The sequence below is a fragment of the Capra hircus genome, chromosome 22 (genome assembly GCF_001704415.2).
Source record: "Capra hircus breed San Clemente chromosome 22, ASM170441v1, whole genome shotgun sequence".
Classification (NCBI taxonomy): domain Eukaryota; kingdom Metazoa; phylum Chordata; class Mammalia; order Artiodactyla; family Bovidae; genus Capra; species Capra hircus.
Window position 1 is genome coordinate 57,299,394 of NC_030829.1, and position 24,736 is coordinate 57,324,129.

Here is a 24,736-nt window from a genome sequence, read left to right on the forward strand (position 1 = left end):
CAGCGGGCACTGAGCTCATTTCCATGTCCTGGCTATTGTAAACAGTGCTACTATGAACAGTGAGGTGCATGTATCTTTTCAAATTAAAGTTCTGTCTGCCACTTAGATAGCTTTTAATTCAGCAATTCTACTTCCAGCCTAGAGAAATATACCCACAAGTGAGTCCAGGAGGCATCAAAGACAAAGATGTCTGCTGCAGCACTATTTATGTTTGAGAAACTGTGGAAGCAACTTAAATGTGCTTCTAAGAAGAGGGGCTAAAAAAAATTTGGCTGTAACCTATGTAATACAATATGATAGTAAAAGAATTATGTCTTATCACTGTTGACAGTTTAAAAAGCAATCTGCAGAACAATAAATCTATCTAGTGTGACTCCATTTACAACCCCTGACAGGAGGGCACTGGGACCCACCCAAATAGGTACCCACATCCAAAGATGACACTGCAGCAAAGACAGAGGAGGGGTGCGAGCATGTTAAAGATCAAATCCCATACCCGCCGGGTGGCCGACCCACAGACTGGAGAGTGATAACACCAAGGGAGCCCTCCCACTGCTGTAGAGGTTCTAAGCCTCACATCAGGCTTCCCAGCCTGGGGCTCCAAAAAAGGGACTGGCAATCCCCAGGGAATCTGACTTTGAAGGCTAGTAGGATTTGATTACAGGACTTACACAGGACTGGGGGAAACAAGACCCAGGGGAAAGGAGCAGTGACCCCGCAGGAGACTGAACCAGACCTACTTGCTAGTGTTGGAGGGTCTCCTGTGCAGGCATGGGTCAGCAGGGGCTCGCCATGGGGAGGGGGCACTGGCAGCAGCAGGCAGGGAAGGGGCCCCTTGGTGTGAAGCCCTCTTGGAGGTCGCCACTAACTGCACCATAGAGCCCACAGACCCAGGGCAGGGCTGCTTCAGGCGCCCACCCTTACGGCAGAGAGTGAAGAAGGACTAAAGAGCCTCTTAATGAAAGGGAAAGAGGAGACCTGGAAACGGCTGGCTTAAAACTCAACATTCAAAAAACTAAGATCATGGCATCCGCTCCCATCACTTCATGGCAAACAGATGGGGAAACAATGGAAACAGTGACAGACTTTATTTTCTTGGACTCCAAAATCACTGCAGATGGTGATTGCAGCCATGATATTAAGACGCTTGCTCCTTGGAAGGAAAGCCATGACCAACCTCGACAGCATATTAAAAAGCAGAGACATTACTTTGCTGACAAAGGTCCGTCTAGTCAAGGCTATGGTTTTTCCAGTAGTCATGTATGGATGTGAGAGTTGGGACTATAAAGAAAGCTGAGCACTGAAGAACTGATGCTTTTGAACTGTAGCCCAAGAGACCCTTGGCCTACAAGGAGATCCAACTAGTCCATCCTAAAGGAGATCAGTCCTGAATATTCATTGGAAGGACTGATGTTGAAGCTGAAACTCCAATACTTTGGCCACTTGACGCGAAGAACTGACTAACTGGAAAAGACTCTGATGCTGGGAAAGATTGAGGGCAGGAGGAGAAGGGGATGACAGAGAATGAGATGGTTGGATGCCATCACCAACTGTATGGATATGAGTGTGAGCAAGCTCTGGGAGTTGGTGATGGACAGGGAGGCCTGGTGTGCTGCGGTGCGTGGGGTCACGGAGAGCCAACATGACTGAGCGACTGAACTGAACTGAAACTACCAACAGGGAGGGGGACGACTCCAGCCATCGGCTGACACAGGATTAAAGCTTTGCTGCCCACAGCCCTGCCACCAGAGCAAGACACAGCTTTTCCCAGTGCCTCACATCTGGAACTTTACACAACCCCCTTAGGCTCCTCCACCAGAGGGCAGACGGAAGAAGCAAGAAGAACTGCAACCCTACAACGGCTAGAGCAAAAATCACATTACAGAAAGTTCATCAGGATGAAAAAGGGAAGTTATGTCCCTGATAAAGGGGCAAGATGAAACCCCAGAAAAACAACTAAATAAAGTGGAGACAGGCAATCTTCCAGAAAAAGAATTCAGAATAATAATAGTGAAGATGATCTAGGATCTCAGGAAAACAATGGAGAAGACTGTCTACCAAAGACCTATAAGAACTAACGAACAAACATGCATAAAATGCTAGAAGAAATGGACGGCAGGGTAACAGAGGCAGAAGAGTGGGCATATGGCCTGGAGGACAGAGCGGTGGAGATGGCTGCAGCAGAACAGAACGCAGAAGGAAAAATGAAAGGGGGAAAAGACAGCTGAAGAGAGCTCTGGGACAACATGAAAGGCACCAACATTCACATTATAGGGATCCCAGAAGGAAGAGGGAGAGAAAGGACCCGAGAAAACAGCTGAAGAGGTAATAGCTGAAAACTTTCCTAACACGGGAAAAGCAACAGTCAACCAAGTCCAGGAAGTAGAAAATCCCAGGCAGAAAAACCCTAAGGAGGAACACGCTGAGGCAGAGGAATCAAACTGACAAAAATTAAAGACAAAGATAAAACACTAAAAGCAACACGGGAAAAACAACAAATAACATACAAGGGAACTCCCATAATGTTATCAGCTGATTTCTCAACAGAAACTCTACAAGCCAGAAGGGAATGGCAAGATATACAAAGTCTATCTATACCTACATATCGGAGAAGGCAACGGCACCCACTCCAGTGCTCTTGCCTGGAGAATCCCAGGGGCGGGGGGAGCCTGGTGGGCTGCTGTCTATGGGGTCACACAGAGTCGGACACGTCTGAAGCGCCTTAGCAGCAGCAGCATATCTATACATACAGGGATGAAAGAGAAGAACCTACAACTAATATTCTACCCAGCAAGATTCTCACTCAGATTTGATGCAGAAATCAAAAGCTTTCCAGAGAAGCAAAAGTTAAAAGAGAATTCAGCACCACCAAACCAGCTTTACAACAAATACTAAAGGAACTTCTCTTGAGCAGGAAACACAAGGGAAAGACCTACAGAAAATAAACCCAAAACTATCAAGAAAATGGTAAAAGGGACATACATATCACTAATTACTTTAAGCATAACTGGAGTAAATGCAGGAACCAGAACGCAAAGACTGGCTGGGGAGATGAAACACACGTGCACGTCTGCACTTTCCCTCATCACCGCTCTACTCAACACCCCAAATTCTATGCGTTTATTCTGGTAGGTTAATCAAGGCTTGCAGTTGTAGAGACCTTTTATTTTTTGTTTGGCTACTGACTGTGACAACTGAGAAACATCTTCCACTGCTGCGACTGCTGCTTAATACAATAACTAATTTATGATTGGTCAACAGAAAATAACAGAATTCTTTATCACTAAAACTATCATTTAATAGAAAACCTGTAACCACTTTTTAAAATCCAGATGGATATCAGAATTATCTTGGAATTTTTTGAAAAAACACAGTGGCCCAGATATTGCTTTTGTTTTCATCAAAGCTTAGGAAAAAACAACAACAACAACAACCCAAAATTGGTTATCATACAGATCAGATTTTATTATATTGTGATTAAGTTAAAATAACAACAACAACAAAAAGATAATCATAAATGTAAAGCCTAGCAACTATAAAATTTCTAGAGAAAATGCAGAAGAAAATCTTTGTGACCATGGATTAGGTAAAGACTTTTAGATACAACATCAAAAGCATGACTTATAATATTCAAAAGAGATAAATTAGACTTCATCAAAATAAAAAAAAGATTCTGCTCTTCAAGAGACACTGCTAAGAGAATGAAAAGCCACAGATTGGGAGAAAATATTTGGAAACCACTTATCTAATAGAGAACATGTATCTAGAATATATAAAGAACTGTTAAAACTCAAGAGTAAGAACGCAAACAACTCAACAACAGCAAAGAAAAAAGTCAAAAGATTTGAACAGGTACTTCATCAAAGATGTAATATGAATGACAAGTAAGCACATGTAAAGTTGTAAAAACAACTCTCTGGTAAAATCAATCAAGAAAAAAGGGGAGATGACACAAATAATATAATCTTAGAAATGAAAATAAGCTATAACTAGAGATGCTTCAAACATTAAAAATATAAAACAGTTATTCTGAGTAGCTATATGCCAATAAATGTGAAAACTTGAAGTCAAATTCTTAGAAAAATATAACTTACTAAAACTGAAAGTCAATTAGCCAAAAAAAAAAAAAAAATCTGAATAGCCTTTTAACCATTAAAGAAATTAAATCAGTAGTTTAAAACCTTTCTAAGCCCTGGCAGTTTTACTGATGAGTTCTATAAGCATTCAAGGACCAAATAATTTAAAATTTACATCAATTATTACAGAAAGTAGAAATGGAGGGGCTCTCCTTCCAACTCATTTTATGAAGCTAGCATAACCCTGATTACAAAACTTAAGAAAATTTAATGTCAGTCTTCTCATGAACACAGATGGAAAATTCCTAAACAAAACATTAGCAAACTGAATTTAAAATGTATATGCGAATCATGATTAGATTGGGATTAGCCCCATAATCTGTGGGATGTAGCATGGCGTGCTATAGTCCACAGAGTCTCGAAGAACTGGACACGACTTAGCGACTGAATAAAAAAAAACCAAGAATCAAGATGAGCTTACAAATAAATCTAATTCACCACACTAACTGATTAAAAGAGAGATATCACATTTTAGTATATTTTTTAAAAAGTGATTAAAAACCCAACATCTGCTGAATCTAAGTTTTCTTCTAAATAGGAACAGAAGAGAAGGCCTTGTTGAAAGCATTCCTGTAAGACGAGGAACAAGACATCACTGCCTGCTCCCACCACTTCTGTTACACTCTGTACTGAAGATTCCAGCCAGCACAGAAAGGCAAGACAAAAACATAAGGACTGGAAAAAATTTTAAATGAATATATAGTGAAACCATTAGAATTAATAGAGATAGAATTCTCCCAGAGTTATGAAAATAAAAACAAAAAATTTTAAAATGAGACATTACTAAACCTAAAAGCTTTTGCACAGCCAAAGAAACCATAAATAAAAACAACCCACAGAACAGGAAAAAACATCTGCAAACCATGTGACTCATAAGAGATTAATCTCCAAAATTTACAAACAGCTTATGAGGCTCAATATTAAAACACACACACACACACACACACACACACACACACACACACACTGAAAAAACTGCCTGAAGACCTAAACAGACATTTCTCCAAAGATATACCATTGGCTAAGATGCACATGAAAAGATGTTCAATACCATTAATTATTAGAGAAATGGAAATGAAAACTATAATGAGGTATCACCTCATACAGGTCAGAAGGGAGAGGGTGTGGAGAAAAGGGAACCCTCTTGCACTGTTGGTAGGACTGTAAACAGATATAGCCACTATAAAGAACTGTATGGAGACTGCTTAAAACACTAGGAGTAAACCCAGCATATGACCCCACGGTCCCACTACTGGGCATGCGCCATGATAAAACCATACCTGGAAAAGACACGTGCAGCCCTATGCTCACAGCAGCACTATTCACTACAGCTGGGACATGGGGGCAACCCACGTGCCCATCAGCGGGTGAACAGATCAAGAGCATGTGCCACATACATAGGGTGGAATATTACTAAGCCATAAAAAGGCGTTTGAGCCAGTTCTAGGGAGGTGGGTGAATCTGGAGCCTGTTATACAGAGTGAAGTGAGTCAGAAAGAGAAAAGCAAGTATCGCACATTGATGCATATACAGAATCTGGCAAGATGGCGCTGATAAACAGACTTGTGGACATGGGAGGGCGGCCAGGGGAAAGAGAGGGCGGGGCGAGCTGAGCGCAGCGCTGACACGTGCACACTGCCGCGTGTGACACAGCCAGCCAGTGGGAACTTGCTGTACGACTCAGGGAGCTCAAACCGGTGCTATGCGACCATCTAGAGGGGTAGGATGCAGTCAGGGGTGGGAGGTGGGAGCAAGGGCCAAGAGGGAGGGGACACATGTATACCGATGACTGAGTCTGTTGATGCATGGTCGAAGCCAGCATAATATTTAAAGTAATTATCCTTCAATTAAAAATAAGTATTTTTAATTAAAAAAATTTCAAAAAGAACTACAATGAGGTATCACCTCACATCAGTCAAAATGGCCATGATTAAAAGTCTACAAACAGTAAATGTTCGAGCGAGTGTGGAGAACAGGGAACCCTCCTACACTGTTGGTGGGAATGTAAATTGATATAACCACTGGGGAGAAGTGTATGGAAGTTCCCTTAAAAAAAAAAAACAGAGCTAACGTATGATTCAGCAACTCCACTCCTGCACACGTATCTGCAGAAAACGATGGTTTGAAAGGATCCATGCACCCCAATGCTCACTGCAGTGCTGCTTACAGCAGCCGAGCCATGGAGAGCACCTAGACGCCCATCAACAGAGTGGATAAAGAAGCTGTGGCGAACACATCCAATGGAGCATTGCTCAGCCACTGAACAGGATGAAATAAGGCCATCTGGAAGAAGCCAACATAATGCTGTAAAGCAATTATCCTTTAATTAAAAATAAATATTTTTAATTAATAAATTTTCAAAAAGAACTACAATGAGGTACACTGTGACCAACCTAGACAGCATAGTAAATAGACAGCAGAGACGTTACTTTGCCAACAAAAGTCTGTCTAGTGAAAGCTATGGTTTTTCCAGTGGTCATGTATCGACGTGAGAGTTGGACTACAATGAAAGCTGAGCGCCAAAGAACTGATGCTTTTGAACTGTGGTATTGGAGAAGACTCTTGAGAGCCCCTTGGACTACAAGCAGATCCAACCAGTCCCTCTTGAAGGACATCAGTCCTGAATATTCACTGGAAGGACTGATGCCGAAGCTGAAACTTCAATACTCTGGCTATCTGATGCAAAGAACTGACTCCTTGGAAAAGACTCTGATGCTGGGAAAGATTGAGCCCAGGAGGATGAAACGACAGAGGCTGAGATGGCTGGATGGCATCACCGACTCGATGGACACAATGTTGAGCTCCAAGAGTTGGTGATGGACGGGGAAGCCTGGAATGCTGCAGTCCATGGGGTCACAAAGAGTCAGACACGACTGAGCGACTGAACTGAACTGAATGCCATTTGCAGCAACATGGATGGACCTAGAGATTATCATACTGAGTGAAGTCAGAGAAAGACAGCCATAATGTAACAGCCAATATGTAAGAAACAAGGATGCAAACGAGCTTAAACAGAACAGAAACAGACTCATGGACTTAGAAAGCAAACTTACGGTTACCCAAGGGAAAAGGTGGGACCGGGAATAAATTGGGAGCCTGGGATTGACAGGTACATACCACTGTATTTTAAATAGATAGATAGATAGTCAACAAGTATCTACTATATAGCACAGGGAACTTGGCTCAATATTCTGTAATAACCTAAACGGGAAAAGAATTAGAAAAAGAACAGGCATAACTGAATCACTCTGCTGTACACCTGAAACTAACACATTATTAACTACACTCCAATATAAAGTAAATTTTAAAAAATGCAATCCCTATAAAAAAATAAGAGTGCTGGATTTACACCGTATCTATAGACAAGATCACTTGCATTTCTATATACCAGCAGAGTTGGAAAACAAAACTTTAGTATACTCTTTTCAAATAGCATCAAAGAATGTTAAGTATTGGGAAACAAATCACATGAAAATTATGCTGCATTTCAGCAGAAAAAATTAAAAACCTAAATAAATGGAAAAATTTTCTATGTTTATGAATTATAAGACTCCGTGCTCTCAAGATATAATTTTTTGGACTTCCCTGGTGGCTCACAAAGAATTCACCTGCCAATGCAGGAGATGTGGGTTCAATCCAAAGTCCACAAAATCCCACATGCCACAGAGCAGCTAAGCCCATCTGCCACAGCCACTGAGCCTGCGCTGCAGAGCCAGGAGCTGCAGGCACTGAGGCCCCTGCTCCACAACAAGAGAAGGCCGCCCGCCACAACTGGAGAAACGCCCGCACAGCAACAAAGATCTGGCATAGCCAAAAATAAAGAAACTCATTTTTTAAAAAGATATAAATTCCCTCTAAATCCATTCATGAAGCAAATGCAATTCCAATTTTAAACAGCCAACAGGCTTTTTGTTTCTTATATGTATAACCTAACAATTAACTTTAAAATATATGTTGAAGGTCAAAAGGACCACAGATAATTCACAACAATCTGAAAGGCCAAGAACAAAGGTGAAGGAAGCTTGATCCTTATTATAAAACTTCATATGACACTTAAGTGTCAATTCCAGGAGGCCCAAAGGCCTGAACTCTAAAAGGCAAAACTAAATCGTCAGTAGACAATTTAAGCATTGAACCGTGGGGTAGGGATGAATTTCATAAACAAGATACAAGGAGTGAAAACTACACAGGAAAACACTGGTGAATATACAATATCATGAAGAGAATAAAAAGGTAAGCCATGAACTAAGAGTATGCTCGCAAAACATATAAGCAAAAAAGATTGACATCATGAATCTATGAAGAATTCCTATTAATGAGAAAAGACAAGCGAAACAAATACATTTATGAACACAATTTCAAAAAATGAGGCACCCATAAAAATATAAGATCATGTTTAATGTCATTAATCAATGCAGAAGCATAAAGTCATATTGGGCAAGAATTTCCTACCTACCTGACAGTGAGATGCTACCACATAGCAGCAAGGATGTGGAATGTCAGTTATTCCCATCCAATCAGTGCTGCTGGGACTGGACCATGCGGTATAGCCTCCTGAAGCTGACTAGGAGCCTCCGCACGACCACGCACACCTACCGTATCAGCCGTGAGCCTAAAGAAGCTCTCGCACACGTGCACTAGGGACACACCACCAATGTCACCCCCAGCCTGTCACTCCCAAAAGGGGAGCGATAAACAATCCCTGGTGGCTCAGACAGTAAAGCGTCTGCCTAACGCGGGAGACCCAGGTTTGATCCCCGGGTTGGGAAGATCCCCTGGAGAAGGAAATGGCAACCCACTCCAGTATTCCTGCCTGGAAAATCTCATGGATGGAGGAGCGTGATAGGCTACAGTCCATGGGGTCGCAAAGAGTCAGACACGACTGAGCGACTTCACTTTTTGCTTCAAACAGTTCAAATGACTACCAGCAGCAGAATAAATACATAAATATATAGCTGTACCGAAAGGAAATGAAGGAACTAGAGCCCTCTTCCTCCGTTCCTGGCATTCCCCCCCTCTCCACAGCACCTTCCCCATCCAAAACCAATCCATGTGTGTATCTGAGAGCCATGGGCTTGAACCCCAACAGATAACTTATTCAATTTCATGGGGGAAATGAGTCACATTAATCTACTTACAGAAAACTGTAGTGTATACCTCTGAAATGTGACATGCCAGACACACGTCCAGTAGTACTGGGAGGTTCTGGGTGCTTCTACCTGTGACTGGTTACAAATGACACTCTAACCTGCTCGGGTGTTACCTGCTGGAAAAACACTCACAGAGCCCAGTCTCTCAGGATGCATGACCACGCTATTTGCACAGTGGAGAGCTGTGAGGCAGCTTCTCTCTCCATCTTTCTGAGGCTACCTGCCCACGTTCCTTGGCATTTTTCTGAGAGTCTGATCACTCCCAAGCTTCTCTTGGAGGGCTAGCTTTCTCTGCTTCTATGTTCCCCAACAACCTGGGCTTGCATGTAGCATCAACTCAAGACCTGACGCTGTATGATCTTCTAACTCCAGAGTCTAATGTAACCTTACACTGGTCATGTTCCAGTAAACATGTATTTAACTCTTTACTGGGTCTTAACTTCCTGAACTATGAAAATTGAGAGCACCATTTCACAGACATTAAGATTAAGCAAAATGATAACACATACAGAGTCTAACAATATCTGGTACACAGTAAGGATTCAACAGTATCACTGTTAGCAAAGTATGTTCTGTTGCAAGGTTATTTCCATAATGTGATTTTGATTCTACAAAACTATAAACAGAGAAATGGTGGGGATACAAGAGCTGAAATCGCACTGACTCAAAAGTGACTGCTCCCAATTCCTTAACGCATTCTATTCTATAGCACAGTGTAAACACCACAGGATGCAAAGCACACTGGCATCGAAACTAACAGAAATTCAGCCTGCTGCATGAGGCCTATTCACGCCTAGTTCTTTCATAGTTTCACTCTGGCCATGTGCTCTATGCCTTGGAAAACCCCATCGCATGGGCTAATCTTTATGCATTTGTGCAATAATTCACCATCTCTAACCCTCCCTTATGCAGGTCAGGAAGCAACAGTTAGAACTGGACACGGAACAACAGACTGGTTCCAAATAGGAAAAGGAGTACGTCAAGGCTGTATATTGTCACCCTGCTTATTTAACTTCTATGCAGAGTACATCATGAGAAACGCTGGGGTGGAAGAAACACAAGCTGGAATCAAGATTGCCGGGAGAAATATCAATAACCTCAGATATGCAGATGACACCACCCTTATGGTAGAAAGTGAAGAGGAACTAAAAAGCCTCTTGATGAAAGTGAAAGAGGAGAGTGAAAAAGTTGGCTTAAAGCTCAACATTCAGAAAACGAAGATCGTGGCATCTGGTCCCATCACTTCATGGGAAACAGATGGGGAGACAGTGGAAACAGTGTCAGACTTTATTTTGGGGGCTCCAAAATCACTGCAGATGGTGACTGCAGCCATGAAATTAAAAGACGCTTACTCCTTGGAAGGAAAGTTATGACCAACCTAGATAGTATATTCAAAAGCAGAGACATTACTTTGCCAACAAAGGTCCGTCTAGTCAAGGCTATGGTTTTTCCAGTACTCATGTATGCATGTGAGAGTTGGACTGTGAAGAAAGCTGAGCGCCAAAGAATTGATGCTTTTGAACTGTGCTGTTGGAGAAGACTCTTGAGAGTCCCTTGGACTGCAAGCAGATCCAACTGGTCCATCCTAAAGGAGATCAGTCCTGGGTGCTCACTGGAAAGACTGATGCTAAAGCTGAAACGCCAATACTTTGGGCACCTCATGGGAAGAGTTGACTCACTGGAAAAGACTCTGATGCTGGGAGGGATTGGGGGCAGGAGGAGAAGGGGACAACAGAGGATGAGATGGCTGGATGGCATCACTGACTCACTGGACATGAGTTTGGGTAAACTCCGGGAGTTGGTGATGGACAGGGAGGCCTGGCGTGCTGCGATTCATGGGGTTGCAAAGAATCAGACACGACTGGGCAACTGAACTGAACTGAACTGAACCCTCCCTTGTATCCACTACCATAAAGTTACTTGCACCTTGTTTTTAAGACAAAATCCTATGCTTACTCTAATGTTTGATTATTCAGAATTTAATGTCTTAATTATATTAGCATTTTTACTAGGATTATTATTTTTGTTAGTGCTCTGGGCCATTGTGAATGTTTTTTTTCCTATAAGTTCTGTTACCTCTAGTGTGGAAAACACAGGGTTTTTCAGAGATGCCTATTTCATGCAAAAACAAAAATACTTGCTTTCCAACTCTTAAAAGTAGGAATCTTATCAGCTCAATCAGTCCACCAAGAATACAGGTTGGCTGAATCAAGACAAGGTAATGTGTTATGGACGTGGCCACACAGCTACATCCACAGCAGGGACTATGGATGGCAACAGTTTCAAAGCGGAAGCTCTTCAAAGTACCTGCCCGCAAGGAAGAGACTGGTCTGTCAGATCAGGGTGTGAGTGGCGGTTTGCATGATCAGCACGCTCCTGCTACAACCTTCAAAGACAGGTCAACCTCCTGCTCAGACTCTCCAATGCCTCCCCAATACACAGAGAAGAAAATACAAATTCTCCAGCACGGCCCACAGAACTCATCTCATCTCCCGCCACTTCTGTTCCCCGCCACGCACTCCTGCCGCTCAGGCCTCTCTGTGGTTCCTGCACTGTGCCCAGCATGCTCCCTCTCCCGTACCTGGGCCGCTCCCGGTGCCACGCCCCGGCACTCACAAATGAATCCCTCTCTCACGTCACTCAGGTCTCCATTTAAAATGTCACCTTCTAAGAGACGGCTTCCCTGAAGGTGCTTAGACAGTACTACTCTTTATCACTTCCTGTCTCTTCACTTCTCTTTAGAGCACTTACTGCTCTCTTGACAACTTTTGTTTGTTTCAGTTCAGTTCAGTCGCTCAGTTGTGTCCGACTCTTTGCGACCCCATGAATCGCAGCACGCCAGGCCTCCCTGTCCATCACCAACTCCCGGAGTTCACTGAGACTCACGTCCATCGAGTCCGTGATGCCATCCAGCCATCTCATCCTAGGTCGTCCCCTTCTTCTCTTGCCCCCCCAATCCCTCCCAGCATCAGAGTCTTCTGCAATGAGTCAACTCTTCACATGAGGTGGCCAAAGTACTGGAGTTTCAGCTTTAGCATCATTCCTTCCAAAGAAATCCCAGGGCTGATCTCCTTCAGAATGGACTGGGTGGATCTCCTTGCAGTCCAAGGGACTCTCCAACACCACAGTTCAAAAGCATCAATTCTTCGGCGCTCAGCCTTCTTCACACTCCAACTCTCACATCCATACATGACCACAGGGAAAACCATAGCCTTGACTAGATGGACCTTAGTCAGCAAAGTAATGTCTCTGCTTTTGAATATACTATCTAGGTTGCTCATAACTTTTCTTCCAAGGAGTAAGAATCTTTTAATTTCATGGCTGCAATCACCATCTGCAGTGATTTTGGAGCCCAAAAAAATAAAGTCTGACACTGTTTCCACTGTTTCCCCATCTATTTCTCATGAAGTGATGGGACTGGATGCCGTGATCTTCGTTTTCTGAATGTTGAGCCTTAGGCCAACTTTTTCACTCTCCACTTTCACTTTCATCAAGAGGCTTTTTAGTTCCTCTTCACTTTCTGCCATAAGGGTGGTGTCATCTGCATATCTGAGGTTATTGATATTTTTCCTGGCAATCTTGATTCCAGCTTGTGTTTCTTCCAGTCCAGCGTTTCTCATCATGTACTCTGCATATAAGTTAAATAAGCAGGGTGACAATATACAGCCTTGAGGTACTCCTTTTCCTATTTGGAACCAGTCTGTTGTTCCGTGTCCAGTTCTAACTGTTGCTTCCTCACCTGCATACAGTTTGGTATTCCCATCTCTTTCAGAATCTTCCAGTTTATTGTGACCCACACAGTCAAAGGCTTTGGCATAGTCAATAAAGCAAAAATAGATGTTTTTCTGGAACTCTCTTGCTTTTTCCATGAACCAGCGGATGTTGGCAGTTTGATCTCTGGTTCCTCTGCCTTTTCTAAAACCAGCTTGAACATCAGGAAGTTCACGGTTCATGTATTGCTGAAGCCTGGCTTGGAGAATTTTCAGCATTACTTTACTAGCATGTGATATGAGTGATATGATTTGTTTGTTTAGATGTTGGCTATTTCCCAATAGAATAGAGTTTTCATGCGAGGACAGTATCTTAAAAACCAGAATGAGGCCTAGCACACAGTAGGCACTCGTTAAATACTTGTTATATGGATGAATGGATATTTATGAAGTATCTTCAATCTATTAGTGAACAACTATAATTTGATTTACTAGTAATACTTTACCTGACTTCCAGTTAAATATAGCAAATACAGGCATTTATTATCTCTATTTCTTCAACAAATCACATTTAAGTATGAGTGAGGGATTAAAAAAAAAGTACAAATCCACAAGGGCAAAGATAGTAGTCAAGGAGATGACAGCGGATCACAAATACTAACAAACTCTAGGAAGATGGAAAGCAGATGGTGGAGAGGAAACTGACTCAGCATAAAGAACAAAGCCGAACTCCAAATGACTACGGAGGGGAATACTAATGAGAAATCAGCTAGCTGCCACCCCAGAGCCCTGGAAGGGCTCAGTACTAGATCTCACAGTCCTGCAGAAGGCTGGGCTGAGAGACACGTGGAGAATCAGGGCCTGGCTGAACACCTGTCATGCAGCTTCATGACTCACCGAGGACCATCATCTCGTCACTTCCCTGGGGGAGAGTGTAGCCACCATGCCCCAGACCAGATACAGAATCATCTTCACAGTGAGGGGGGAGACCCCGTCCTCACTGTGCAACGAGGGACACTAAGTACTGAGCCTCAGACCCTCACCTTGTGCCCCAGCTTTGAAAATGCTGCAGACAAGGCATGAAGCGCTCCCCACCCCCAACCCAACCCACCGCCAAACTGAAGAATTCTTGCTTAGAAAACCTGAGTGGACTTGAAAAAGAAACCTATGAATACTGACATCTGGAGCACTCTCCAAACAAAGTATGTGGGTGCCCATCTAATCACCCCAAAGTAAAATCAAACTGGAAGCTGACAAGACTTCCTCTTGCACAAAACATGTTTGTCTTTGCTTTCAGTTTTAAGTGCTTCACTTTAAAAATGTGAGCCAACAATAAGGATCATTAGCCATGTGAGAAAAATATTCCTTATAGAATAAAGGGAACCAAAAGAGACAAAAAGGAATTTGGATAAAACAGCGTCTATGGAAGCAGCAAAAGAAAACTAAAGAGCAAGAAACTGGAATCATCACCCTCACTAGAAAGGACAGACTACCTCATCCACGAGACAAGGAAAACTCGCCAGGCAGTTCCATCCTGTTCAGCTAAACCTGCTCCCGCAAAAGTGGAAACAAAGACAAAACGGGAAAGGGTAACTCTTCAGACAAAAAATAAAAATAAAAAAGAATACGGGAGCAAAGGAAAACAGGCCACAGTGGCTCACCAAAAGCAAGAAACTAAAGAAGGTTTACCTGCAGAAAATGGAGAACTGAGAGAGGAGAGTCCAGCCTCTGATGAAGCAGGAGAGAAAGGGGCCAACGCTGCGGGGCGTCACACACGAAGTCGTAGAGGTCCCTGTTTCACTTCATGAGAAAGGCGGAGGAATAGTTACCAGCTATTTTGTAAACACAGGGTTTAAAAAAAAAAAAAAAGCAGTTCTAGAAACATTTTTAAGGAGGGAATCCCATCATATACAATCTTTCAAGGGTAAATGTTTTCTTTTTTTTTGAGTGGTGAATTATCTGTTGTTGCTTATTTTTCGATACAACCTGAAAACAGCAGAATATTGAGTGCAGGACTCTTTGACTGTCTCGGGTGGCAGCTCAGCGTGCCACGGAGGGGGGTCCTTTTCATTTCCTATTATATAAAGCACACCAAATGACAACTTGGGAGCGCCAGTTTTGTGCACTTAATATGCCTTTAACATTTAAAATTATTTCTGTTCTCATTTTGTTTTCAGTAAAATTGTTTCCTCAAGAAAACAACTTCTTGACCTTGGCTCTGCCTGTCCGAGCTGCCTGCTCTCTGCAGCTCCTTTGGCCATGGCAGTCCATTTTCCCAGTAACTGCTAATAGGCTGTGAAAGACTGAAAACCTGAACAGGTACATGATGCTACATTGTGAACCAGTGGGGCTTACAATTTAACAGTTTAGCAACATTTGAAGATACTGGCATTTGATATCCTCTTAATATCAGGTCAGTTTTCATTCCAATCCCAAAGAAAGGCAATGCCAAAGAATGCTCAAACTACTGCACAATTGCACTCATCTCACTCGCTAGTAAAGTAATGCTCAAAATTCTCCAAGCCAGGCTTCAGCAATACGTGAACCGTGAACTTCCTGATGTTCAAGCTGGTTTTAGAAAAGGCAGAGGAACCAGAGATCAAATTGCCAGTATCCGCTGGATCATGGAAAAAGCAAGAGAGTTCCAGAGTAACATCTATTTTTGCTTTATTGACTATGCCAAAGCCTTTGACTGTGTGGATCACAATAAACTGTGGAAGATTCTGAAAGAGATGGGAATACCAGACCACCTGACCTGCCTCTTGAGAAATCTATATGCAGGTCAGGAAGCAACAGTTAGAACTGGACATGGAACAACAGACTGGTTCCAAATAGGAAAAGGAGTACGTTAAGGCTGTATATTGTCACCCTGCTTATTTAACTTCTATGCAGAGTACATCATGAGAAACGCTGGACTGGAAGAAACACAAGCTGGAACCAAGATTGCCGGGAGAAATATCAATAACCTCACATAAGCAGATGACACCACCCTCACGGCAGAAAGTGAAAAGGAACTAAAAAGCTTCTTGATGAAAGTAAAAGAGGAGAGTGAAAAAGTTGGCCTAAGGCTCAACATTCAGAAAACGAAGATCATGGCATCCAGTCCCATCACTTCATGGGAAATAGATGGGGAAACAGTGGAAACAGTGTCAGACTTTATTTTTGGGGGCTCCAAAATCACTGCAGATGATGACTGCAGCCATGAAATTAAAAGATTCTTACTCCTTGGAAGAAAAGTTATGAGCAACCTAAATAGTATATTCAAAAGCAGAGACATTACTTTGCTGACTAAGGTCCATCTAGTCAAGGCTATGGTTTTTCCTGTGGTCATGTATGGATGTGAGAGTTGGAGTGTGAGGAAGGCTGAGCGCCGAAGAATTGATGCTTTTGAACTGTGGTGTTGGAGAAGACTCTTGAGAGTCCCTTGGACTGCGAGCAGATCCAACCAGTCCATTCTGAAGGAGATCAACCCTGGGGTTTCTTTGGAAGGAATGATGCTAAAGCTGAAACTCCAGTACTTTGGCCAACTCATGCGAAGAGTTGACTCACCGGAAAAGACTTTGATTATGGGAGGAATTGGGGGCAAGAGAAGAAGGGGACGACCGAGGATGAGATGGCTGGATGGCATCACGGACTCTATGGACGTGAATCTGAGTGAACTCCAGGAGATGGTGATGGACAGGGAGGCCTGGCGTGCTGCAATTCATGGGGTCGCGAAGAGTTGGACGTGACTGAGCGACTGAACTAAACTGAACTAATATAACTCCCAACTACATGGTTTTTCAAATGCTCAGTACACACATTACAAATTGTGAACAAACTGAAATATCTGTGTACTGATCCTCAAAAACAACCAATAAAATTTCAATCAAGAAAGGAAAATCAAAGAAAAAATTGCTATAAAAGAAAACCAGAAAAGACTTCCTAAAATGAAAAATAAGAGAGCAAAGAAAACAAAATTGTAGCAGCAATCGGAGCTGGGCACTGACTGCTGCAATATATGATTACTATACGTCATGCACTAGACACACTAACTCTGAACGGTAACCCTCCAGAGTAAGCACCATCATTTAGCCCATTTGATAGTTGGAACAGCAAGGTTAACTAGTATGTTCAAGCAACTGGGAGAGCTGAAGACAGATCTAAGTCAGGAAATCTCTCCGAAAGGAGAAACAGGAGGAAGCTGGAAACAGGAGATAAAAGATGAGGAAATGAGAGGATTGTTCCAGAGCTCCTGTGTCCACTTAATGAGGAGTTCTGGAAAGAGACTGGAAAAGTACTGAGGAAAGAAACAATCAGAGAACTAGCGTCAAACAATTTCAACAGGGGGTCGCGAGTTTCTAGATTCAAAGGACCCTCTGAGTGCCCAGCACAATGTATGAAAAAATAACTACACTAAGAGGTGTGACTGTGAAATTTCAGAACAACGGGGATTAAGAAAGGATCTTAACAATGGAGGGAGGGAACAGAAAAGGCAAGAAAGAAAGAGAGAGAGAGACTCGCACAAAGATCGAGAATATAAGTGGCTTCCCAAAGCTGAAAGACAATAAAATGATGCTGCATAATTCTGAAGTAAAATATTTTCAACTTAGATTTCTATCTCCATCAAACTATTACTCAAGCATGTGAATGTAAATAAAGACATATCTAGATATCTAAGATCTAAAAACAATTCACTTCTGATGCACTGTTTCTTAGGAAGTTATTTGAGCATGTTACTTTATTTTTTAAAAAAGGAAAAAGACATGAACTCAAGGAAAGAATCCCAAACAAGAGAGAGATAAAGGATGGCAGCTGTGCAGCTGGCTTAAAAAGCCATCAGTAAGCACTGGAGCAGGAGGTCAGAGGACTTGAGGAGGAATGTTTTCACGGGAAAATAACGGAAACTGATAACTCCTCTGATGTATTTGTATGAAAAATAGTATTCAGAGTTCTACAACTCTATTGGAGATACTAGGAAGTATCTGTGATAATGTCATAATTCCTAGTATCTCCAATATGGTAGAGAAGTTGTAAAAACCTTATTACTGATTTTGCAGAAATAAAGACGATTATAAGCAAGCACTGTGCACAACTGTATACCAACACAATGGATAACCTAGATGAAACGGACAAATCCCTAGAAACATGTAACATACGAAGACTGAATCATGAAGAAACAGAAAATCTGAGTAGACCTTGACTAGTAAGAGTGAATCAGTAATCAAGCCTCCTCACTCCTCAAAAAACCCTGGCCCTGTCCTACTGAATTCTACTGAACATCTGAAGAAGAATTAACACCGTTCCTCTCAAACTCCTACAAAACACTGAAGAGGAGGGAACGCTCCCAAACTCATTCCACGAAGCCACCACTGCCCTGGTACCAGTTAGGCAAAGACTGAAGAAAAGAATACCATAGACCAACATCCCTTATGAATACCAACATAAAAGCCTCAGCAAAATTCCAGCGAAGTGCTAACAGCAGCATGCTAAAAAGATTATACACCATGACTAACTGAGGTCTGTGTGCTCTGTCATGTCCAGCTCTTTGCAGCCCCATGGACTGTAGCTGCCAGGCTCCACTGTCTATGGAATTTTCCAGGCAAGAATACTGGAGTGGGGTGCAATTTCTTCCTCCAGGGGATCTTCCCAACCCCAGGATTGAACCCTCACCTCCAATGCATCTCCTGCATTTGCAGGCAGATTCTTTACTACTAGCACCATCTGGGAAGCCCAAGGGGGCTCATTCCCAACAAAACTCAACACCTGTTTTTAACAAAAACATCCAACAAACTAGTAATAGCAGGAAACTATCTCAACATAGTCAATATGTCATATAACAGCTAACACCACATTTTGTGATGAAAATCTTTCTCTAAGGCCAGAAAGCCAAGGACGATTGCTTTCACCTCTTTCAGTCCACATGCTGGAAGTTCCAGCCGGAATGATTAGGCAAGAAAAATAAGCACAAGGCATTCAAATTAAAAAGAAGTAACATTTTTCTCTATTCACAGATGACTCGGGGCTTCCCTGGTAGCTCAGCTAGTAGAGAATCTGCCTGCAATGCAGGAGACTTGGGTCGGGAAGATCCCCTGGAGGAGGGCATGGCAACCCACTCCAGGGTTCTTGCCTGGAGAATCCCATGGACGGAGGAGCCTAGAGGCTACAGGCCATGAAATCGCAGAGAGCTGGACACGACTGAAGGAGTAAGCACACAGATGGGCATGATCTTCACAGAGAAACCTTGATCTCTCTCTCGCATTCACACACATCTGGTAAAATAAATTCAGCTAAGCTGCGGGATATAGAATCAACACAAACATCAGCTGCACTTCTACACAATTAACAATGATGCTCAAAAAAAAAAAATTAAGTATATAATTCCATTTACAACAGCATCAAAAAGAATAAAATACTGCCAGGGTAGAGGGTAGGAGAGAATAGTTATTAAGTGTTTAAAGGATACAGAGTTTAAAAAAGGGTAGGGGGTAGAGAGTTTCAGTTTGGAGAGATGAAAAGTTCTAAAGATAGGTAGTGGTAATGGTTATATAATAATGTAGTCAATGTCACAGAATGGTACCCTTAAAATGGTTCTAATTTTAAATTTTATATTTTACCACAATTAAAAAAAAAAAAACACCTCTCTCCTAAAAAAGGGCAATGTCTAACACTGATTAAAAAATTAAAAAAAAAAAAAAAGGCAAGGTAAAGATACTTTTAGAATAAGGAGTTAAATACCACAAGAAATCAAATTTAGAGACTTGAGGTTAAGGAAAGGGTGGGGGTGGTTCAGAAGCTTCCTGTTCTGTCTCATGCCAAACATAATACTGGGCAACATTTAAATCAATGTGTACATACTACAAGAAAATGGATGTATACATACTACAAGAAAATGAAAACTTAAATGCCAGTTTGTAAGAGGGCAGAATAATAAAATGTAACGAGTTGTGTCTTTTCAGGACACTGAAAACCTGAAACTAGAGGGATGAGTTTGCTTTCTTCCACTTAAGGATGTAGTTTTGCCAATAATGAGTTTTTTCCAAGTACAGGGAGTGCCCTAGGTTTTTAAACATTCCCTTAGAAGTGTGACATTTTCTGCAACAGTGATGCAAGTCCTGATGATAAAAGAAGGAATTAGGGTCATAAGAATTTGGGTTATTTTCTCAGTGGTGACAGGGTCTTTCATTTCAAAGATCATTTCAAAGACATGACAAGTAAAACCAATGCTACTGTTACATATGATCCAGCCTTCCACTGTTTCAGCTACAAACTCTCAACTATCAACTAGCCCCTTTAAAAAAATTAACCTGTATTCTTTATGAAATGTCATAGTCAATTCTACAGCACACACATTTAGTAGAAGCCTGGATCTAGCCATGCCTCGGACACTCTGTGACCATGAAAGTTTTAATTTCTTTAAATAAGAGTTACTGACTTTACAAAGTGTTACAATTAAAATTTGGAAAATGAAGGTATAAAGAAAATTGCCCAAATTCAAGAAAACGAAAAACACTGTCAGCATGCAGGGCATCTTAGAGACGAAGCCCCTGTGGGGGCATTTGCAATGTATATAGAGAACTATTGAATCGCGATGTGGTGCACTGGGGACGTGGTGTTGTGGGTCATCTACACCTCAAACCACACATACACACACACAGAAATCAGATCTGTGGTTACCAGAGGTGGAGGAAGAGGGAACTGGAGGAAGGCGGCCAAAAGGCACAAACTTCCGGCTATAAGGCAAACGCGTGCTAGGAATGTGACTCAGAGCACAATTACCGTGATGAGCACTGCTCCCTGTTATGTATGAGAGTCGTTAACAAGAGTGAATGAGACCTAAGAGTTCTCATCGTAGGGAAAAAATTTTTATTTTCGTTTTCCTTTAGTTTGTATCTATGTAACACGATGGATGATCACTAAACTTCCTGTGCTAACCATTTCATGATACGTATGCGTTAAATCATGCTGCACACCTTATAGCTTCAGGTCACTTCCGTCGCTCAGGCGTGTCCAACTCGACGACCCCATGGACCGCAGCATGCCCGGCTTCCCTGTCCATCACCATCTCCTGGAGCTTGCTCAAACTCATGTCCGTTCAGTCAGTGATGCCACCCAACCATCTCATCCTCTCTCATCCCCTTCTCCTCCCACCTTCGATCCTTCCCAGAATCAGGGTCTTCTCTTGTGAGTCAGTTCTTCCCATCAGGTGGCCAAAGTACTGGAGTTTCAGCTTCAGCATCAGTCCTTCCAATGAACATCAGGACTGATCTCCTTGCAGTCCAAGGGACTCTCAAGAGTCTTCTCCAACACCACAGTTCAAAAGCATCAATTCTTCAGCACTCAGCTTTCTTTATAGTTCAACTCTCACATCCGTACATGACAACTGGAAACACCATAGCTTTGACTACGAACCTTTGTTGGCAAAGTAATGTTTCTGCTTTTTAATATACAGCTTACACAGTACTATATGTAAATTGTATCTCAATAAAACTGAGAAAAAGATGTTTTTCCTAGAATAAAATATGAACCTACTGTGCCATATGAAAGTCTGGGCTCTGAAGTTACTCAGATACGGCAAAGCGATCTCTCTACCTCTTACTTTCCTCTTATTTAAAGTGGGGAAAGTAATGTTTCCTTTACAGTATTAACCGAAGTATTAAATGAGGTGATGAGCTAAAGCATAACACCAGGCACACTATATTATATACTGACAGGTACATGTTAATCATAAATACCTTACAAAACTGCCAGGCACACTATATTATATACTGACAGGTACATGTTAATCATAAATACCTTACAAAACTGGAATGAAACTGCACACACTACTATTTTTAATGCATATGTCATCAAGTTTTACTATTTTGGAAAGTATATAATTCTAACTAAAAAGCAGAAGTCACAAATCCTTTTAGTTTTTGTGTCCTTTTAGTTTGGGTTTTTTTTCTTTTTGTTTTTTTTTTTAAATTTTGGAAAATATCCCCTAATTTTGGTAGTGGCATCTAGTTGCTGTTATGGGTTATTTTTTAAAAACAAGTTTTTATTGAGATATAATTCACCTACCATACACTCTATTTGAAGAGTACAAGTCAAAGGTTTTTCATATATACACAGATATGTGCAACCTTTTACCACAGTAAATTTCAGAAAAATCTCAACACCTCAGAAAGGTATCAATTCCAATATCCAGACTGAGGCAAGTGCTGTAATCTACCTTCCATCTCTGCAGAGTCCCCTGTTCTGGACACTTCATAGGAACGGAATGATATGCTATCTTCTGTGACTAGCTTCTTCCACTTAGTCTAATGCTGTCAAGGGCATCCATGCTATGGCATGTTATCAGTAACTCATCCCTTTTTATGGTTCAATAATATTCCATGGTCTAGATATACCACATTTTGTTACTCATTTATCAGTTGTTGAACATGTAACCACTTCTACCTTTTGCCTATTTTGAATACTCCTGTAAACACTGGTGGGCCAGTTTTCGCTCCATCTCTTTTGGGTTTGCAGCTTGGCGTGGCACTGCTGGGCCAGGCGGCAACGTCATGCTCACCTTCTCAAGGGCTGCCAAGTTGTTTTCCAAAGCAGCTGCACTATTTGATATTATGACCAACGATACAAGTTTCCAACCTCTCCACACCCTCTCCAATACCTATTAACCAACCTTGTTTTCCTCAAAAAGACACAAACTCCTGAAACTGACTCAAGAAAAGAAGACAATACAAACAGAACTATAACTAGTGACGAGACTAAATGCGGAACTAAAACCCTACCTGCAAAAAGAGCCCCAGCCCACGCGGCTTCCGGGCTGAATTCCACCAGACGCTTACAGAAAATCAGCAATTCTTCATAAACAATTCCAAAAAAAGCAGGTCACACAGTTTGTGAGCGGCAGGGCCAGGATTTTAACCAGGCAATTTTTCCAGAGTCTATACTCCTGACCACTGTGTTGCACTCTCTGAATAACTCAAAGAATCTGGATACATTGTAGTACACCGAGCTGTTGTTTTGTGTGATCCATCTTTCCTAGTTTATTCTGGTAATGTGATTTCTCTGGTCTGTAGCAAAAAAAGATTGTTCTGAGAACTTGGGAAAAAGTCATTTGCACAAGTGACAATGTTGCTATATCTCATTCAAATGGCAAAAGCAGGAAAAGAAAGAAGAAACTGTAAGTTGCTCAGTTGTGTCCAATTCTTTGCAATCCCACGGACTATAGCCCGCCAGGTTCTTCTGTCCATGAAATTGAAATTCTCCAGGCAAGAATACTTGAGCGGGTTGCCATTCCCTTCTCCAGGGGATCCTCTCAACACAGGGGTCGAACCCAGGTCTCACATTTTAGGCTGCTTCTTTACCTTCTGAGCCACTAGGGAGGGACCTCCTAAAGTTTCCTACACGTTTGTATTTCAATGACCTCTCACAACAACCCCACAAGATGACAGGCACTCTCCTCCTCCCGTTTTCTAGATGAGGACCAAGGCACACGCAGCCACAGACGGCAAGGGGCAGGGCCTGGATCTGAACCCGTATCTTTCTGATCCCTGGAGAGCCCATCCTCCAGGGCAGCCTGTCTCATGCCTCATCCCTACAACAGAGCTCTGGGGAGCAGATCCCCAGGCCTGTTACTCACCGGCGTGGGCTTCTGGCAAACAGGCAGGGAAGGGGCCCTTCATCCTCTGCTGAATGAATGAACAACTATCCCATGCTGACTGCTATTAACCCCGAACTGAAAAAATTTATCCCCACTCAATTACTGTTTAGCAACAGAATGATGACCTGCAGCTTCTCTTACACGTTTGGCTGACCTAGTGTTATACAAATACTGTATGTTAATAGTTTAAGTCATTAAGCTTAAAATTTCAAAATAATCATGGAAATATAGGGAATAGCTTGAATAGGAAGATTACTTTTGTTCTTCAAATTAACAATGCCTATTCTTGTGGAAGTCTCCACAAAATGTACTTTTTGCCATGGGAATCAATAGTTGTACTATTATACATGAAACTCCATTTCCTCATGGAAATAAGGCATCTGACAGAAAATTTCAGCTAGTGAATTTTCTGAATACATACACAAAGCTTATATTATCCTTTAAGTTACTATAGGTCAGTACTATATATAACTAAACAAACCCATAAGACATAATGATGACTTCTTAAGGCAGTGATCCGTATACTAGTCTCCAAGTCTGTGTCAACTAGAAACTGTATTAAATGCAAAATAACCCTAAATATGAAAAGCCAACAAAGATTTTCAAGATAACTGTTCCTATCACAAATTAATGCAACAAATAAACACAAGCATCTTAATCCTGATATTTTCACAGCTCTGTAGCTCTTTAAAAAATATAACATTGAAAAATCTGTGAAATCTGTCTGCTTTCATCTTCAGTTAAAACTAACCATGATTTGTTGACAGTTAAATACATGATTTAATCATGATTTGCTAAAGCTTCAATACTTTGGCCACCTGATGTAAAAGCCAACTCATTAGAACAGACCCTGATGCTGGGAAAGGTTGAGGGCAGGAGAAGGGGGTGACAGAGGATGAAATGGTTGGATGGCATCAGACTTGATGGACATGAGTTTGAGCAAGCTCTGAGAGTGGGTCATGGACAGGGAAGCCTGCAGTCCACGGGGTCACCAAGAGTCGGACACAACTGAGTGACTGAACTGAACTGATGATTTGCTGGGTGAAAGGGATGATTATACTGTCGCCTTAAGATTAATGGATTATTGAAAATCTGAAAAATCTGCTCACC

General features: G+C 41.9%; 1 protein-coding gene across 7 annotated transcripts in view; it reads right to left on the reverse strand.

Annotated features, from left to right (window-relative positions):
- NR2C2 (nuclear receptor subfamily 2 group C member 2) overlaps positions 1-24,736 on the reverse strand; it is a 113,859-nt gene that overhangs the window by 71,925 nt on the left and 17,198 nt on the right. The window contains exon 2 of one of the 7 annotated variants that reach the window (XM_018067062.1): positions 14,686-14,796. The exons of the other annotated variants lie outside the window; for them this stretch is intronic. The gene's annotated coding sequence lies outside the window, so the exon portion shown is untranslated. The remainder of the gene's footprint in view (positions 1-14,685; positions 14,797-24,736) is intronic. 7 annotated transcript variants of the gene reach the window in all.